Source organism: Corvus kubaryi, unplaced genomic scaffold (assembly GCF_017639235.1).
Source record: "Corvus kubaryi isolate FWS band 111438036 unplaced genomic scaffold, C.kubaryi_AGA036_p1.0 37398, whole genome shotgun sequence".
Classification (NCBI taxonomy): domain Eukaryota; kingdom Metazoa; phylum Chordata; class Aves; order Passeriformes; family Corvidae; genus Corvus; species Corvus kubaryi.
Window position 1 is genome coordinate 40867506 of NW_024581137.1, and position 10134 is coordinate 40877639.

The 10134-nt window shown below is 39.6% G+C and overlaps 1 long non-coding RNA gene across 1 annotated transcript; it reads right to left on the reverse strand.

Moving 5' to 3' along the window:
• Positions 1-360: 360 nt before the first annotated feature.
• Positions 361-9534, reverse strand: LOC121671970. The gene is made up of 2 exons (XR_006018691.1): positions 9201-9534; positions 361-425 (listed from the first exon to the last, which is right to left on the reverse strand). It is a non-coding gene; the product is annotated as an uncharacterized LOC121671970 (long non-coding RNA).
• Between the last annotated feature and the right edge of the window lie 600 nt (positions 9535-10134).

Genomic DNA, 10134 nt, shown 5'->3' on the forward strand with positions numbered 1-10134 from the left:
GCAATACTAATAACACCGATTTCTGTGAACTTGTGCTGAACTGTGTGCAAGAAAATTATTTTGGATGGTACTCGTGGGGCCAGTAACATATCACCTGTGAATTTGCAGTTATTAATTAGCAGGCTTGGTTGGAAAGGCCACCATGCAGTTATAATGCCCTCAGCATTAAAGCTCAGCCTGAGCTTTGTCCCGGGGGCAGCATCCCACCCCGATGGGCAGGCGCCACAGCAGGAGGGATCCCGGAGGAGTGGTGGTGGCTCTGCGGTGCCTGAAGTCGGTCTGACAGCATGGAAATGGCACTCAGATGTCTCTGGCCTGCTTGGTAATGGAGGAGGATGTGAGAAGAAAGAGAACGTTTCCAGAAGAAAGAGGACGTTTTTCCGGAGAATATATTTCTGTGCTGATGAAGAATTTCCGCTGAGTACCTTCGCAGCAAAGAAAAGCGGTTAATGAGATGCAGAGCTCCTCTTTGCCCAAGCTCTCACAGTGCGCTCCTTGCCAGGATCCAGCCCTTGCTAGCTGTTCTAACTTAGTCTCAACCCAGATTTTCTTTGTGCCCCCAAAAAAAGCAATTTTGGGAAGCAAGCCTTGTGCCCCGCAGCTCAGGAGAGGAAGGCAAGAGAGGGACCGTATCCCATAGAAACTGCAGGGGGCACAGTGTCATTACTAGAGGGCCGGGATAATTAGATGCTGTTAACTTGCCTACCCTAGCGACGAGCAGAGTGGGGCAGTGAGTGGCAGAAAACCAAGCCCCGGCTCTGATTACCCAGCCCTGTACAGCTGCCGTGGTGTGATGCGAAGCCAGAGCAGCGCCGAAGCCGCTGCGGACCCGAGGCAGCTCCTTGGCACGGCTGCACAGTGGCAGCGAGGCCTGTCGAGATGCCCCATGTCACGTCGGGGACACAGCCCGTGTCATCCCGTAACACAGCGCTCGCTCCTGCCTGCAGCAAAAGGGACGCCGTTCAGGAGGATGTGCTCAACACCCAGCACTGAAAATTGAAGGGAATAGGTTTGCCTCACCTTTCCAGAAATGTTAAAAAGCACTGAATATAAAAGAATTCTTGTTAACAGCATGCTTTCTGCTAATACAGAAATTGTTTTATCTTTGAAATATATTTGTTTGGAAGCCGAATACATTCACTATTACTTTTGGTGTATTTTTCTTGCACGCAGCTGTGAGGGCACAGATCCCTCTCACCTGTTCTGGGTCAGCAGGATGAGGCATTTTCTTTTAGTGTGGGGACATAGATAGGGCCATTTGAATGTATCTTGTGGCTTTTTTTTCCTCTGCAGAAATGCCTTGTATAGCTGACATCACCAGTTCAGCAATCTACAGTGCTGAATAATCGTAAACATGTTTGTCCTACTTATTGCCCTGGAGGATTTTTCCACCTAAGATATTTAAAGGAATATATTGCTGTGACATAGGTCTATTTCAGAAACACCGTCAGATTATAGTACTGTTAAAGTTCATGGATTTAGTAATTGTGTTCCCACAATTAAAACCCAAAAGGTTTTGCCTGTAGATACAGAACTCTTTACCAGCTGAAAATGCTAGAGCTGTCTAAGCAGAAACATTTATTTTATTTCTATAAAAACATCCTCTCATATTAAATATGTATATGTGAAGTGACTGTTTTGTGGTCTTAGAACTGACAAATCAGCTCTAGAAACATTTGTTTCTCTGGTGTGGCATCTCTGTGAAATATAGCTGGGTACATAAGGAATTTGATACCGCTTGAGCACTTGCTCTTTCTATACCCTTGGGATAGTGTTAGATTTTGTAAATTTTCTCCCTCTAATATTTGTCTCAAGGGATCAGAACAAAAAGTACAAGCTGTTTTTTTTTCAAATTATGTCCATGAAAATCACAGTTAAACAAGAGAAAAATACTAACAAATTTAAAAAATATAAGGATTGCTTACTCTTATGTAAACTTAATCTTTAGGAAAACAGAGGAAATCTTTAGGAAAATCAGAGGAAAAGAGAAAATTATTGGGGAAATAGTGTTTCCAGAGCTTCTAGGAAGTGCTGTTAATAGTTTATTAGAATTTTTTGTAGTAATTCATAGAATTTCAACAAAAGCATTAATATTATTTAGTAATAATTATAGAATTATTAGTAATTATTAATTTTAGTTATTTCCTTGTTTTGTTTTTATCTGATACCAGTGTTATTTGCAGATTACCAGCCAAATAGAGCATTAGAATTTATTCAGATACTTTACTACAAAGCTAGTTAATTAAGGAAGTTTATGAAATGTTATCCAAAATACCCTGTTCATAACAGTACAGTGAGTTGGACCATATATCCTCCTAGTAAAAAAAAATGTATCTAGTAGTTCTGCATATATTTAACACTAGAAGGATTCATTTAAGTTGGTAGAGGTTTCACCTATATTTAGGTGACTGCATTTTTAGCTAGTAAAGGAGTCAAGCAGAGAAGAACCTGCCAACTGCTTTCATAGATGGAATTAGGAAAGGAGTCCAATGGAGAAGAATCTGCTGAGTACTTTTCATACATGGAGTTACTTATAATCCATTTTCCAGCTCAGCAGGTTCCTGTGATGAAAGGGAACTGATTAGAGAAGATATGGGCAGGGGATTCGTGCAGGTGAGGCACGGCTCAGCTGCAGGGAAGATGAACCTTCCCCACGGTTTCTTCCCTCTGCCATGGCAGCACCACCTTGCCCTGACCTGGCCTGCTCTGCCCTGGTTGTCCTGGAGCAGTCGTGCCAGGCACATCTTGGAGGGACAGCTTTCTTCCCCTCCCTTGACTTCTGGCCTGTCAGCACCTTTCTGCATCTGGGGCTAAGCTCTGCTATTTCTGAGGGGAACCAGAACAAATAATTCTGCCCATCTGCCTTCACCCCTTCCAGCACTTCCTACAGATTTGTGTTTTGCGATTGATCCTGGGTTCCTAATGGAACTTTACTGTGAGTAAATATTCACGTGGTGTATTAGTGCCTGTTACCTTGGGGGATTGTACTTCCACTTTTCCTTGTGCAGGGTGCTTAGACCCCCTCTTCTACCTGAACTCCTGTTCCTCTGAAGATGTATAGGAACTTCATAGCTCAAAGCAGTCTGTACCTCCCTGTTACATTTGGTTAAAGCTGGCCAGAGAATCTGCATGAGAACTGGATCATACACATACAGAGACACATGGTGCCTTTGCATCTCGGTTTCCTTAGGAAACGAAGTTAAAAAGGACATCCGTATTTTTCCTAAGATCAGAAGCCAAATTAATACATCTGTGTCCATGGGGAAATCCTTCCTTTGTGACTCCTGTACTTAATAGCAGAAAACTTAAATGCGATACTTGAAGAAAATAATAGCTGGCTTCATGAGAGGCTACAAAACTTACAGGTCTGGCCAGTGTCCATGAAAGAGTTGGGTGGAAAACTTATTCCAGGGTCAGGAAGGAGAACAGCTATCCAGCCCAACCTAGGCATGCAGTTAGTTGTTCCTTGGCTCACACTTTTATGACTTGTTTTCCAAATTTTTATCACTTTTGTACAGCTTTCTATAAGGAAGCTGAGAGATTTAGAAAAGTGGGCATCAGAATTGCACATAGTAGTGGTCTTGGGAATGAATTGTACTGTAGCAAAATCAATTCCTTTCACTCAATATTTCCATTTGCACCTTATGCCACAGGCTGGTGTTCTGGATGGCCTTTTCAACTTCCCTCTGAAAAACTGATTTTCAACATAGTCTTCTGTTCTTCCAGCATCCCCTGCATTTCTGATTTCCATTAGACTTTTCTGAAATATCCCGTAGGGCATTTATCAGAGCCTTATGAGCTCTGGTAAATGTCCTGTGTCCATTTATCAGAGCTCATAAGAACAACATGTTCCCTTCACTACTTTCTGCAGACCTTGGTTTTAGTGCCATGCACAAGCTCTTACTGACCAAGCTCTTATGACATTGAGTAGACCATTGATGAATAGATGAAAAGGCTGAGAACTACTCCCAGGAGAAGCCCATTCAGATATTTTCTAATTAAATGTCATCTTACATTTTGATATTCTTCATTAAGATAGTTTTTAATCTCTATGTGCCTTATTATCTTTATATAAAGTATCACCTATTGTGTGGTTCCAAGTCAGACACCTAGGGGAGATCCAGCTGTACCATACAGCCTCCTTCTGCTTTCTACTCAGCTGTCCACTGATGTCAGGCAAAATGGTCCATAACTTCTGAGTAATTTTTCCGTGTTTTAAAACAAGGAGGCACAATTTGGCATTTGCTGTACTTTTAAGGGAACCAGGCTGTCCAGGCAGAGAGGTGAGAAGCTTGGTGTAGGTACAAGGGCTGTGGGTGGGCCTGAAATGCAGAGTGGAGGATGGGGCAGAAAGGGGTCAATCCCAAAGAGAAAGGCTGGAAGTCTGTGTTGATTTTTAAAGCAGGGATGGGATCTATGGTTCCTAAATCTTTTTCAACCACAAAATAGCTGAGTTTTCTGGTGAGTTGTGCCTTATGTTCCCTTCTAGTGCTGGTCCATGCAGATGTAACAACATATTCCTGCTGCCAGCTGCTTTCTCACCTCAGGTGGCAGATGTGTTTGTGGTGAACTTAAGGATGCCAGCCCCAGGGGTGGTGAGCCCTGTGGTTCAGCATCCATCCATCTAATACAATTGCTGCTTTTGGGGGGGTTTTGCCTTCAGTAAAATTTCTTCATTTGCCGTAGAGGTGGAATAGCCATTGTTTAATGATTAAAGCAGCCAAATGATGGTCTGGGAAACAGGGGCCTATCCTTGCCACTGCTGCAGGGCTCTACATTTTCCTGATGGTATTATTATTTAAGCCAAATCTTCTCTAGGCAATCACTGTTTTCATGTTTGTGAAATAAGACCTGTGGTAATGCAAGATACTCAGAGGTGGAGTTGGTATGATGAGAGCTGTGCTTTGAATCTATGAAGTTCTATATAATGTCCAGTGCTTTGAAAATAGGTCACAGGCATCACAAAATCATTATTTATCTTTTTTTCCCCTAACCTGTCTCCAGTTCATGGTCTATAAAATGGGAGTAATAACCATGTCTCACATCTAATGTAGGAGAAAAATAACACAAAATTAGAGAAATTATACATTTGATGCAGTGATGAATGTCCATAGGGAAATGAGTAATTCCTTTAGGATAGTAGTTTCAATAGCATGTACAAATAAAGTCTTGAATTATACCTTGAATAACAGGAAGAAAACAGAATTCTGGTCTTGTGTTTGTTAAATTAACACCGTCTTCTCTGCATGGAATAACATAAAGACCTTGTGGTTGAACAGTGTGCAATCATGTAATCAGAGATCATGTATTAAAATCTGATAAACAGATAAGCATCTGGAGGCAAATCAAAGTTGCCCAGATCTTTAGTTCTATTGTTTTCCCAAATCCAATGTCAGAAATCCACTAAAGTGTTAAATATTTTATTTCAATAGACTGCCTGAAAGATTATTTATCAGAAGAACAATATAAAGAACATCACGAGCTGTTTTGTGTGTCCGTCTCCCCATACTCCCTCCCTGCCTGTTGCCTTATACATGTCGTAAATCCTCTACATTGTTGCTCTCTAAGGAACTGTGCAACTGGTTCATTGTTCGTTTGTCAGTTTGCATATGCAAATGGCACAGCGCCATACATTTCAGCAGCAGAAAAAGCTGTTTCTATAATCAGGAAAACTAGCAATTAATGAGGTGGGAGTACGAGCAGATATTGCTATAGGCAGGAACAGCAGGCTTTTGTGCCGTTCCTCCATGACTTTCTGTGTCTCCGCCTGGGTTTTAAAACTGTTACGTAGTCGAGACAGCTCCTGGTCGTTGTCTTTCCAGTCAGTTCTGCCTTCCAAGGGCTCAGCACTATGTAAACAAGCAATTGAAAACTCATTCCCTCTGAGAATGAATTTGAAGGTGAGGAGACCCGATTAGAAAAAACTGACGTAACTGAATTGCTTTTAGAAATGTCGTTTCCTCAGCAGTGTGTTGCTCCCTGGGCTGCCTTACCACTGAAGGTGGGAAAATAAGAAACTGCAACAATTGAGGCAAACAACGACCAGAGATGAGCATGTGTGTGAGGGCTAGGAGACCCTGCCTGGAGGGACTGTGGACAGGAGATGCTTCATTCTGGACATTTGCTCTGCCATATCTTCTGTGTATACTTCCACATTACCCCTGTATTTATCTAGTAGCACTCTACTCTGGTATAAACTGACATATTTTACAAATGGTTTGGATTGTAGCATGGTATTTAAAAGGAAACACAGATGTTAGAGAGTAATTCAGAGAGGAAATGAAAAGAGGAAGAGCATCTGGAGACTTGAGTCTGGGCTGGAGCTCTGGTTGTTGGTTGATTTAGTACTCTGGGGTCTTTGCAATCAGATCTCTCCTTTCTGCTTTTAAGTAGGTGCTCTGAAGTATTCCCCAGCATACCTGACTTTGTTCTGGGTATGGGACTGTGCACTGTGCAAGTTTGAGGCTCTGGATAAAGCACAGACAGAGGAATTACTTTGATACCAACTCCAGTTGCAATAGTCACAGCCACAAGTTTTAGATCCCTTTCAGATCTTATCAACCTTCTAGTAACACTGGTGTCCACAAACAGTTGTCTGTTTTAGGAAAACTTTGGCAAAGGACAATCACCCAAAGAGAAGAGATTCTGGGGACTCTACCTAAGGGTTTTGTGTTTCAGTCACTGCCCTGAGTCCAGGTAAAGCTAGCAAGCCCACTTCTTTCATAGGTTTAATAGACAGGCATGTGAGCATCTGCACAACAAACTGTTACACCACCTGTGGCGATGATAAATATTTTATACTGTGCAGAATTTGTGTCTTGGTTACAATTGCTTGCATGTTTCTGTTGTGCTTGTGTCTGTTTGCTGAGTTTGTGCAGATGGTATCTGTGCATCTGAACAGGCTTGACAGAAAATTCTTGTGTTATTCATCTTCTCTCAGGCTGAGAAATAGAGAGTTCAGGAACAGTTTTATGTTGGAAATGTAGTGGTGCAATGTTATCATAATTCCCTGGTATTTGTTGGGAGAGGTGTTTCCTTAACATCCCCACAGCCCTGTACTTGCTCTCCCTCAACCTCTCTTTGTCCTCAATGAAATGTGAGATTTAGTGAATTCTAAGGCATATACAAAGCCAGTCTCTTTACTCAGTTAATTTTATTATTTAAATAAATATTTTTATATTTTGTACCCTTCTGTTGACTTTGTCAATGCATAGCCCTGGAAATACTGAGTGATTTATCTTTTACTATCAGGGATGTAGTTTATGTCTCCTAATAAGTAATATAGCTGTTATCTGTGTTTAATGTAGAAATTTCTTTCTTTCCTTGAGCTTTGGTGCTGTATATTATATGCTATCTAAATCTAGTCAGACTTAAAAGCATCATACAAGACATTGGATGGAGATCAACCTTAGGGTCAGTTCTTTGTTGTCTTTGGAGTTTGCCTGGAACAGTGTGAAGGAAAAAGTAGAATCAGTGAGATGAGGAAATGCAGGTTTTTTTTCTGCAGACTTTTTTTCCAATTTATATTTAAACTTACCAAAAAGAAAATTCTAAAGACAAAAATTCATTTTTTCTTTCTTTTTTTTTTTGAGATATTTCTTCCTTCCGTTTTATTTTTTGTTGGGGGAATATTTTGTTCTGCTCTGGGGTATTGACCATTTTAATCCTCTAAACATGATATTCAAGCCTCCTGGATGTTTCTGCCAGTGCAGCTAATTCAGGCTCCTAGGACTGCAGTGAGAGAAAAGTATGAGAATACATACAACACTTGTGGAGGCCAAAGGTATTAAAGGGTTCAGAGCCGGGTGGGTCCACTGAGGGCTATTAAACATAATGGCCCAGATGCGACTGTGGTGTTGGTGGAGATGGGGACTCTAAACACAAACTCTTTGGTTAGATCAGAAGATTTTGTAGTGTTATATATGTGGCTTTGGAAATATTTTTATTTAGTGTGTGTCTGTTTTCTAGATAACTAAATCATGTATGAGTGTTGCAAGTCTATCAGGGTTTTTATTTCTCAGAGATAGAAAAGAAAATGTACCCTTTACGTAGCTTCCTTTAAATAATATAACATATAGGAAAGTATAATAGATTCAGCTCTAGGCAGGCTACACAATACTTGTTTTTGAGGCACTTGTTCTGTTCTTTTTGGAAATCCAGTGGAATATTATCAACATGAATAGGATTGAACCATAAATGCTTAAAACTATCAAAGCTAAATATGTGCAATTTAGCTAGCCACAAATTACATACAGTAATGAAAATACCACCAGCAGAACTTGTAAAGGAGTGTACATATGGGTTATGGTGAGCTTCAGCATTTAGAGGAAAAATGATGAAAAGAAAGAAGAAAAGCAAGCTGCTTATGGAAATCATTTTCTGGCTATCCTGGGTCATAAATAATCTGTGCCAAAATGCACAAAAAGCACTAAAAATATTTCTTCAATGCAGGTTTGACTGTTCTAGTATTTAAGTTTGCACAACTGCACAACTGCTGTGTGTGTAAGTTGCCTAATTTTTTAAATTGCTGTTATCCCTTCTGGTGTAATGAAGTCTCTATAGCTAGGACACAGAAAAGTTTGCAGCCTTGAACCTTTTACAGAGTTAAAAATAAACTTCATACATAAAAAAATTCTTAATTTCTTTTTAAAACCAAATGACACCATTGTTGATTTTAAGTGAACAGGAACTTGTAGGTTGTTTTTACCCCACATTCATTGTCTTTTAAAGATAATGCAAGTTTTGATGGTGCCTTTATGCTCCATCATTCTCTTCATATTGTGAAAAATGCTTTCATGTTTCTGATAGGGAAATGATAATTTGCAATCTTGAAGAGATTGTCACATAAAGGAGACTGCATGTACTGAGCTGCATATGCTGCACAGATGAGGTAATGTCTGTGGTGCACACTTGAGATTAACCTGTTTGAAGCACAGAATACCATTTTAATGATGAACTAAAAACCAAAGGGGGGGTGTGTGTGTGAACATATTACTTTGGGCAAAAAGGTTAAGAAGGTTAAACGTGAAAGAAAAACACCATGCTGCAGAAATGAGCTGGAGAATTAATGCATTGTCAGAGGAAGTTTGGAGGAAAAAAAAGTATCTTCCCAAGATGACATATGACTTAATGAGGGGCTGAAGAAATGTAGTGGAGGTGTAGAGGGAAAATAGATAAAAATAATTCCTGTTTCCTCTTACCATCAGACTTCCAGGTGTTACATGTTTTCTTTGCCTCTTGAGTCTAATAAAAGACTTGTGGGAGTCAACGAAAATATTTTTGCCTCTGTATTCTATTTTCCCCAATAATAGATATTCTGAGAAAAAAAAGGAAACACCATGATAGTCTGCAAGCCATTCCTTTAGATGACATAGATTGCAAATTATTTTCTTCAGGACAAGCAGTGCAATCTTGGGTCATAGTTCAGCTTTTAAACCAGTTTTGATCAATTTTCACAAAACCAAGGCTTTAAGAAAAGTATTGCCAGACAGCTTCAAAATCTACTTACTATTGCAAGTGATATGTTGAAACATAACTTTTTGAAAATAATCGAGATATCATCAGTCCATATACTACCTGAAATGAACTGTTTTATATACAAAAAGGGGGAAGAGCATGTTTCATAAACTACTACACTGAAGCTTTAGAAATGCAGCACAGTATTGAATATCTAGATAGATTTAGTAATTGATGAGACTTTGTAGCCTAATGATTGAGAGATTTTTCATTTTCCAGATGTTAGGAATTTTAGCCTCTGTTGTGCAAAGAAAGTTCTTGCTTTAATTATTGTATTTCTTTTAAACTGGAATTGTAAGCTGCTTCGCTAACATGCTGCATTTATCGTGACAGTTGTAAGAGTACACCTTCAAAAATGGATTTTGTGTAATTGCAAAAGTGGATAATAACAAATGTCAGCAAAACTTCAATTGTTTGTTGATGTCCCATTGCCATTAGTTACAATAATATACATTATATTTACAGGACAATTATATGAATACAGAAGTCCTTAGATAATTTTTTTATAATTGTAGAATCTAATTTTTGATAAACAAGTGGAAGAAACACCTATAATTAAACAACTGTACATAATGTTCATTAAACAACTGTACATAATGTTAATGGTTTTATGCCAGC